This window comes from Schistosoma mansoni, chromosome 6, assembly GCF_000237925.1.
Source record: "Schistosoma mansoni strain Puerto Rico chromosome 6, complete genome".
Taxonomy (NCBI): Eukaryota; Metazoa; Platyhelminthes; class Trematoda; order Strigeidida; family Schistosomatidae; genus Schistosoma; species Schistosoma mansoni.
The window spans coordinates 12792503-12803215 of NC_031500.1; positions in this window are offsets into that span (position 1 = coordinate 12792503).

Genomic DNA, 10713 nt, shown 5'->3' on the forward strand with positions numbered 1-10713 from the left:
GAGTCCCTAATGGAACGAAACGTTATTCCTGCATTCCAATGCTAGCCACCATCCATCTTTACTTACAATGCTTGTGACTTAAGGCAATATCGAAGCAATGCATACAAGATGTATATATGCCAATAAGAGACTGGTCGAAACTAGGACCTTCGGTCACACGCGCTAATGCTTAACCTCTAGACCACTGAGCCTGTATCCAGAAATGAACACTTATAATCCATTTTTATATAATAAAGTGCAAAAATAACACATTAACCAGATGTTTCTAGTAAATACTGTAAGTATGGTGAATAATTTTACTGTGCCTTTATTTATAAGGATTATTTCAATCATTCTTGTGTAAGTATTAAATAATCAAGGGTGATTATTAATTTGATTTTCTTGCCCCTTGAAATTATTTAATACATATGTGCACTATTATTATTATTATTATTATTAGCTTTATTCAATATTATATTATTTGGTACAAAATCGAATTCTCAGCATAAAGTATTTCAACATGTTTACGTTTCTTATTTCTTCGTTGCTCCTGATGATAAACATTCAGTGATCGCCAGTTGGATGTCAGCAGTTCAGTCAATCGACATATGAATAATGTACATTCTTTTTGCTGCATGTTCCCAGCAAACACGACATCTCTGATTGGGCCTTTTGTAACTTTTACAGCGAAAGGTTGTACAGTTTTCAGAAACGCACCGGAATAGGTTGTGTGCTTAATAGCCATAATTATGTATTAAAACAAACAATATTAGATAACTTGTTGAAATATATAGATGACGGGAAACAGGTAGCCCAGATGTTTAAGCAGGCCACCTAAGTCACACTATGTAATTATGGCCAAGGTTAAGGAGTACCAATAAAATTATTGAAAAAATACAGGTGGATTTCATCACCAACAAAATAAATTGGTCATCAAAAAGTACAAACATTTCAGATAGAACGTTGCCTGGATTAAACTTTAGGTTTTCAAAGTTACTAAAGAATGTTAAGTGATTGAAGATAGTTGACAGGAAATCCTTGACCTAAATTTTGTGCTGATTGGCAGTACTCAGCATGGTGTATTTAAAAAAAATTAAGGAAAGTGCTTCTGCTTATAGTGTAGAGGAGTGGTATGACGAAGTGGCGTTGGGAGTAGCGGTCGCTGTCAATAAAGAGGTCTCGTGGGTTTCCCGGTTGCTGGGCGGTTAACGGATTTAGATGGTCTAGTGAGTTGACAGAGCTACAGAGGTCGGTACTCCTACAGGCTCGACATTAAATGGGAGAGTGGGTGTATCGGACACTACTTACAAAACTGTTTGTAAGCACTGTACAGAGGAATGCGGGATCGAAGTTGAAACAATTTTCAGATGAAGTGAAAAGTTTCAGTGCATCAGAACCACGACTTTGGTGAAACACTTGGAGACCAGACGAGAAGACAATTCAGGTGGCAGAACACACAGAAATGTACAAATGAACGATTAAAGACTGCAAACATGTATTCTGTAAATACTTTGTAACTTTTGTCAATAAACACACATTCCTCCTGCCTATTGTCGTGTCTTCCAATAGGATATGAACCTATGTCAAACAGCCTAATAATTAATTGAGACTTGTTTGACCTCTTTTAGAAATGAGTGAATATATAAAGTATTGTCAAAGTTTTACAATGCTAAGTATGAAAGGATGACATAAAAAATAATATACTTAGGATATCAGAAGGGGGTTTTGTAGAGATTTTAGTAATTTTTAATATAGTTGAAATTATGAGTCAATTGAAGCTAGGCCACCATGGAAAACCTGAAAGCACTGGACGGCCGTTTCGTCCTATGGTGGGACTCCTCATCAGTGCGCATTCATGATCCTACCTGTTGGGAGATATCAACTCACTGAAAAAATTGGTGAATGGTTGCTCAGTTTCGTGGATTGGTTGAATTTTGACATTAACACCGTTGGATGCCGGCTCAGTGTTCTAGTGGTTAAGCGCTCGCGCGTGATACTGATAGGTCCTGGGTTCGAACTTCGCTAGGCGGGATCATGGATACGCGCTGCTGAGAAGTGCCAAAATAGAATGAAACGGCCATCCAGTGCTTCCTGGTTTTCCATGGTGATCTAGCTTCAATTGACTCTTGATTTCAACTATTTATAAAAGTACTTAGGATATGCTTTAATAAAGTAGTCCAATCTTATTTCCGTTGATACTTTGAATTGTACTTGTTAAAAGTGAATAATGAACTATTATTCGTCATATAATGCTACTTATGAGTTGATTAATCAGGCAAATTCTAATTGAGGAAATTAAGTGACTTTTGTATATTTTTTCTGGTGATAAGTTTCATCATAAATCAATATGAATTGGATCAGGAACATAAAAAAAAGGAAATTTGATTAAAACTGAAAATTATGAAAGGATTGGATTCTAACTTAGTTCTCAGAAGAGAATATTGTACTTATGATGAAGTTTTAAAGTTTTTGGTTCAGGGCTCTGTTGCATAGAAAGAATGTATAATTCTGATAGTTAGAAACAGACAATAGGAGTCCCTGCTTGACTTACGTTTCATAGTAATTGATATTAGCCAACAAACTGAACCAATAATCTTGACTAAACTGATGCTCCTAATAGGATTCGAGCTTTGTTCACTCACTAGGTGGGAATTAATGAATTAACTTGATAATGTGTAACAAGGCATATATAATGGAAAACTGAAACAATAATTTATTTATCACTCAAAAATTGCTCGGATGGTCGAATATCTTATACAACCGAATACTTTTTCACAACATGACTATATTCTATTTCAGTATTTTTTCAGTAATAAGAGTATATAGGGATTTGACTGAAATGAGACATTTTCGACTTTATTGTCTTTTCATAGTTTACATCCCGGATTGATCCTAGTTAGACAACTATTGAAGACTAAGGAACACTAAATACATATTTCTTCTGAGTATGAGACTCGTTAGCAGTGAGCGTCTATGAACCTACCAAGGATCAAACCCAGTATCTTCGAGTCTCACAGAGACTTCTAACTATTTATACCAGTGAGCCAGCATCCGATAGTGTACATTTCCTGGGTTTTACCTCTAGTGTGGTCGTGTTTATGAACTTCTGAGAAGTCTTATACTAAAACGCAATAGCTGTACAGTGCTTCCTGGTTTTCAATGGTTGTCTTACTAAAATAAGTCCGAGGTACAAGGTATGTAAATTCAACAATCTATCCAAAACCCTATGCTTCATTTCGTTAATGCCACTTGAATGAATTCAGATAGTTCAAAACATCTGGGTTGCATACATATATATATATCTGTTGTTAATAGTCTGCATTCTATTTAATCAGTACCCAGCTTAGTGTACCTGAATCCCAGTATATTGATATTCACAATAAGGCTTGAATTTACTACCTCTTGTCAAGTATCAATGAGCTATCTACTGTGGTATTGAATTCAGATAAGCGCTAATATATTCAACGAAATACACATCCTGGATTCACATACTAAACAATATCTAACTTTACTATGATCTAACTTTTTGAACCAAAAATCCTACAACTGTATTACAAACGAACTACATATGAAGACAATAAAACACATAGATGAGCAATTTTAATAGTTGAGATCATGGGCCGTTTCGTCCTATCGTGAAACTCCTCGGCAATGCGCACCCACGATCCTGCCTCACGATATTCGAACCCAGAACCTATCAGTCTTGCGCGCGCGAGCGCTTAACCTCTAGAACACTGAGCCGGCTGGCTTCCAACGGTGTTAATGTCTAACATCAACCAATCCACGAAATTTAGCGATACATCCACCAATGTTTTCGGTGAGTTACTATCTCACAACAGACCTTTTTGAACTCCACTGGTCACTGCTTCTCACTAGAACTCCAGGAAACACCTCAAGAAGCCAGTCACTAGTAAGCATATGTTGATTATTATCAGAAGGGGATTTTGTGGATATCATAGTAATTTTAATAGATTAGCACTTAAAATCTGATTGATACTTAAATTTGCCTAGTTTCAAGAAATGAGAAAAAAGAATATGATCAAAAACCTTTCTCTTTGAATTCACTTTAGTTATTTTTTTAGACTTATTTAAAACACAGTACATTTGGTAACTATCGTCATATTAACAAATGAACAATTTTTTTCTTTAATCAGCTGACCTCAGGACTATAAAATTAATTACCATGAAAAGTGAATGTGTTTTTCTTCTCTGAAAATTAAAATTATTAAATTAATTCATTTGAATTATAATCTATACTATGCATTACAACTTAATGATTAACACTGAAAGCATATTAATAATGGAAGAGGGGTTTGTGGAGATTTTTGATTTCGCTAACACAGAAGATTGATCTTCTCAGTATGGGGATTTGTGGAGATTGTAGTATTTTCACAGTCGAATTCATGAGTCGACTTAAGCTAAGACCAACATTGAAAATCTGGAAGCACAAGACGGCTATTCCGTCTTAGTATGGGACGACTCAGCAGTGTGTCCACGATCCCGCATGCGGGACTCGAACTCAGGACCTTATGTTTCGCGCGCGAACGCTTAACCCCTAGACCACTGATCTAGCACCAAAAGGTGTTAATAGGCTGCACAAGATCATGAGTTGATAGAAGATAAACTTTAACACCATCGGATGTCAACCCAGTGGTCTAGGGGTTGAGTGTTCACGTGTGAGACAGAAGGTTCTAGGTTTGAGTCCCACATGCGGGATCATGGATGCATACTACTGAGGAGTTCTATACTAGGATAAAGCAGTCGTCTAGTGATCCAGGTTTTCAAAGGTGGTTTAGTTTAGATTGACCTTAGTTAAATTTTGGTGTAATACTCGATAAAAGTGCAAATATATGTTACCACTGAGATGTCCCATTCTAGAATAAAATAGACTATCCAGTTCTGTAATAATTGTCGAAAAAAAGAGAAAATCAGTTGAAAATGCAAATCCTGAAAATAAGAAGATTATCATTATCGAAATTCAAAATTTTTATCAATTAACAAATGATAAATGTATATTATCAATAACATTAGAAGGGAACAAACCACATTCCAGTGAAGGAAGAAATCAAGAACAAACACTGGAAGTGGATAGGACATACATTAAGGAAAGCACCCAAATACGTCACAAGGCAAGCCCACACTTAAAATCCTCAGGGCCAAAGGAGAAGAGGAAGACCAAAGAAATATAGACAGATATGAGAAGGACGAACAACAATTATATAGAACTAGAAAACAAAGCCCAGGACAAAATCGGTTGGAGAATGCTGGTCGGTGGCCTATGCTCCATTGGGGGTTACAGGCGTAAGTAAGTAAACAATTAGCATTACAGTTATGTAAGTATAATTATTAAGCAAAAAAACTATTTGATATCTTATAGTTGAAATCATGAGTCAATTGAGGCTAGACCACCATGGAAAATCTGGAACCACTGGACAGTCGTTTCGTCCTATTGTGGGACTCCTCAGAAGTGCGCATTCATGATATCTATTCAATAAGTTTATTTTAAATGCCATAGTTACTATTTGATATTGTCTATTTACTGATGTAATATTATTTTTACCAGATAACAACAACAATTGAATAGAATTAATTATTCAATAAACATATCAAGGTATATTAATGCTTAAAACTCTTTTACATATGCATAGTTTCACTATTCCATTTAATTGATTAATCATAATGAACTACAGAAACAGGAACAGAAAATATGAATTAGTTGGTGGCTTAAAAAAATCCTTCAGTTGTAGTACTGATATTTTGAATAATAACTAACTAATAGAGAATAGAGTTAATGTGAAGAAAAAAACAGTACACAAAATTTATGAAGGTAACTATCTGGGTTATATGACAAGATAATCAATAAAATAGGTGATTCAGTATACCATATTAGATAGGAGATTATTAAAAAGCGTCTTTTTCTTTACCTGTATGTGTATTAGAGATACGTTTCACATTGAGTGTACTTGAAATATACCAAGTAGACTAGGTTAAAACTGTATGTATATGAAATGAGCGTATCTTGATGATATCGTACTTCAAATAGAAATCTATGATAAACATTTAATTGAATGACAACAATAAGATATTCTGATCCGTTTTATCTCAGCAACATCTTAGTCAATCTACGATTCAACTATCATCTTATAACACTTAACAATGATTATTGTGTGTTGTAAGTTTTGTTAAAGAAAATAAGTAGACACTTCAATCATATGTCATATGACCCTATTATTATTATTATTGGTGAAGTAGGATATTATTTTAATAGTTGCATTCATGAGTCAAAGGAAGCTAGACCACCATAGAAAACCTAGAAGCCGTGGACAACCGTTTCACAATAGTATAGGACTCTTCAGCCATATGCATTCATGATCCTGAAAGCGGAACTCAAACCCAGAAACCTTGATCTCTCACGTGAACGCTTAACCTCTAGACCACTGAGCTGACATCCAACGATGTTAATTTCTAACTTTAACTAATCCCCGAAATTGTGCCACATTCCATCATTGTCTTCAGTGAGTTACTATTTCACAACAAACCCGGTTGCAGTAGGATATATTTGATTTCCTGTCAAATAATGAAATATGAGTTTTCATAAAAATTGAATGCTATTTTGATTCATAATAGAAATTATACAATTCTGTACATGTATGAGTAGAATGGATTGTCTCCTCTGAATATATTCAAATAAATGTGTATATGTACTCACTCTGATGTAATTTGTACTGCATTATATGGTAGGAATTGTTTTTGCATTTCAAGCGTATTGCCTAGATATTAATATCTAACCATAAACCCTTGCATATAAATTTCATACCCTTTTCACAAGCTAGTACCTGTCTGGATGCAGTATCCTAATAAATAACACGTCGTCATTGGAAACGAGTCTTATTGGGTTCGAGTTTCGTTGTTAACATAAACGCATTAAAGTGAATGTACGTCCAAATGTCGAGTCCCACATAAAACGAGAAATACATTCCTAACTCCATCGCTAACTCTATGTTATTGACCGACTACAAGTTTATAACATATTATATTGTCCAATAATTATATGAGAAAATCCCAGTATATCATAGTGATTCGAATTTAACACTTCTTATTTAGTGTGTGATAAAAAACGTTTATGGTTTGTGTTCATTAACTATGGATCCCATGTATATTTTTTCGTACATAGTAATCTGTATGTTATTAATATTTAAGATGTTTCAATAAATTATTTCAAATACAACACAGAGAACGCCAATACAATCTCACTTGATGGAGAAACTCTGGAAGATGTGGAATCTTTCACGTTTCTATGAAACATCACAGATGAACAAGGAAGATCTGATGCAGACGTAAAGGCGAGGATTTTCAAAGCAAGGACAACATTCCTATAGTTGAACAACACATGAAACTCAAAACAACTGTCAACCAATATCAAAGTCACAATCTTCAATACGAACGTCAAGATAGTTCTACTGTGTGGGGCTAAAACTTTAAGAACTATCACAACCAACATAAAAATATACAAGTATTTATAGACAGTTGTCTACGTAGGATACTTAATATTCGTTGGTCAGATACCATCAGGAGCAGTCTACTGTGGGAGACACCAAGTCAGGTCACAGTTAGGAAAAGACGATGGAAGTGGTGGGTAAGACATACATTGTGGAAATTATCAAACTATGTCATGAGGCAAGCTCTTACTTAGAATCCTGAGTGAAATGGAAAAGTGGAAGACCAAAAACGTACTGTGCCGGGAATCAGCAGCAGACATGAAGAAGACTATTAGCAACTGGAGGGAACTTGAAAGGATTGTCCAGGACAGAGTTGGATGGAGAGTGCTAGTGGGTGGTCTTTGCTCCTCTATGAGGGGTAATAGGAGTAAGTAAATAAGTAAGTTTAATTATTAATTAACTCATAGGTTTTCAGTTGAGTCAGTTCACGATATTCTTCTAACTCATTGCCACAGATTTCTGATTTTATCATAGTGAACTCATATACATAACATCTTATCGCTTTTCTATAAGTAATGAAAATGATCCACAAATCAGTTGACCACTATACTCATCTAGCATTAGCATAGACACATACCGAACTATATATTCCTACTTACTATTAAATTTACAGTGGATAAAATCGATTGGTAATGTCAAACTCGATTTAGAAATGAGTAATATCCAATCGTTCATACTGTTGATCATTTAACATGGACATTAGTTACAGTAACCATAACGTTAATCGTGATAGTTCATTAGGTATATTATTCAGCTCTTCAAAAATTGATTGAAATTTGAAAAGTGTCGGTTCAGTAGTGATAATAATTTATTTAATTTGTTTGTATAAATAAACAGGTAAACAAATAAATCCAGAAATAGACAAATGAACCGATCAATGCATAATCACCATTGAAAACTTGGAAGCATTGGTTCATGATCTCAATTAAAACTCAACAATCTTCATACTTTATACTGGTCATTATTATGTGCTTACTAGTGACTAATTTCGAGAGGTAATTCTTGGAGTTCTAGTGAGAAGCCGTGACCAGTGGATTTCATCTGTGTCAGGTGTGGGACTGTTATTTAACGAAGACAATGGTAGAAGGTGGTGCAATTCTGTGGATTGATTAAAGGTAGAAACTAACATCTTTGGATATCAGCTCAGTGGTCTAGAGGTTAAGCGTTCACATGAGAGACAAAGGTTTCTGGGTTTGAGTTCCGCTTTCAGGATCATGAATGCATATGGCTGAAGAGTCCTATACTATTGTGAAACGGCTGTTCATGGCTTCTAGGTTTTTCTATAATGGTCTGATATTGATAGGTTCATGATCTTAATCGAAATTCAATAATCTCGACACCCCTATTCCAACATTCTACTTTATTCATGTGTAATACTAATTGTTTCAATTATACAGTGGATTAGAAATATAGATTTATAACCTGTCTATAAGTCATACAATTCATTCTTGTTGGAGCCCACCTTTATAATAACGTGATTAACATAGAAAAAAGAACAAATGGTTGTGATGAGTTTTTTAATGTTCATATTGATCGAAAGCTTGAATGCGAATTTCATTTGGTAACACAGACACTTATTAAAATGAATAGTTTTCATATTAAAAGAAATAGATACCTTAGTTTCTACTATTAGCTAATAAGATCTGTCATTAAAAATGTAATCAATGATAATGTCAACACAATATTTACTGACAATTATTACTGCAGTAAACTATACTTTTGACTTGATATAGTTATCCTCATATAACATAAATATAACTACATAAGCCCCCAAATGCCCTGGTACGGCCAAGAGTGAGGAGAGTCCGCTCTTCCTCTCGAAATACTCTCACATGGACATGCGTATATAGCCTCTGTCAGGGAAGTCCTAATTACTGCCTTCTCGTGGCGGGGGTGTTGTTTACAAAATTGAAAGGACGAAAAGTGAATGTTCGGCGCTTTAACCGGGTTGATGGACACGGAGAATCCACCTAGATGAGTTGGAAAACCCTAATTAGATATTACAGATTACTGATTGAGTTTATAAGGAATATATATATTTCAGTAGATTGATTTCCAGTTTCAAACTCATTAGTGAATGTTACATTAATCATTGAACGAATTAACTGTTTTTGCACTATGACAAAATAATAGAAGATACCTTTAATCATATAAATCTTTATTGGAACCGTGTTAAAATTTAAAATGGCGGATAGACAATCGGATTATTTGTAGGTATCATTACCAAGGTTTGACTTCATAATTTCAAATAAATTGAGCATTGAGTAGACTGTTATACATGAACATAATATATTTGTATTATCTTAATGAGTAGAAAAATGAGATGTTCCGACGTTTCGTAACTCAATGTAAGCCACTTCTTCAGAGAATAACTAACCAAATCAAAAGTAATTCAAGTTTAAATAGTACGAAAGAACAACGCAAGAGTATTATATACGACCAATCGGAAATTTAGATTTGGTTATTTGTTCACTGAAAAAGTGGCTTACATTGAGTTACGAAACGTTAGAAAATCTAATTTTCCTACTCCTTGGGATATTATAATTATATTATTTTGTTTGTAATTGGATTATTCCTTTATTTATAAGCTATAAACGATACATGAAAAACTAGGTTCTGTCACAAAAAAAAGGCAACTCTATAAAGGATTTTATTGACCATTCTGATCATAATACTGTAATCAGTGATTATATATTTATAATACTTGAGATCATGAATCACTTGAAGCTAAATCACAATGTAAAATCTGGAAGCACCGGAAGGCCGTTTCGTCCCACAATGGAACTCCTCAGCAGTGCACATCCACGATACCACCTCGCGAGATTTGAATCCAGGACCTATCGGTCTTGCGAGGCGGGATCATGGATGCGCACTGCTGAGGTGTCCCACTATAGGACGAAACTGCCATGCAATGCTTCCAGGGTTTCCATGATGGTCTAGCTTCAATTGGTCCATGATTGCAACTATTAAAATTACTATAATATTTACAAAACCCCTTCTGATTATATATTTCCTCAAATCAAATGTTTTACAAATAGATATTATCAAAACTTACCTTTAAAATTACAAAATCCATTTCTACTGATATCAGTTATAACCTTTCTATTATTGTATGTATTATTTATTACTTTTATCCTTTTCAATAGTAGTCGTAGTAGTAGTAGTAGTAGTAGTAGTAGTAGTAGTAATAGTGAAGGGTTCCTGTTGAAATTTTTTTGATAAATGTTATAATTAA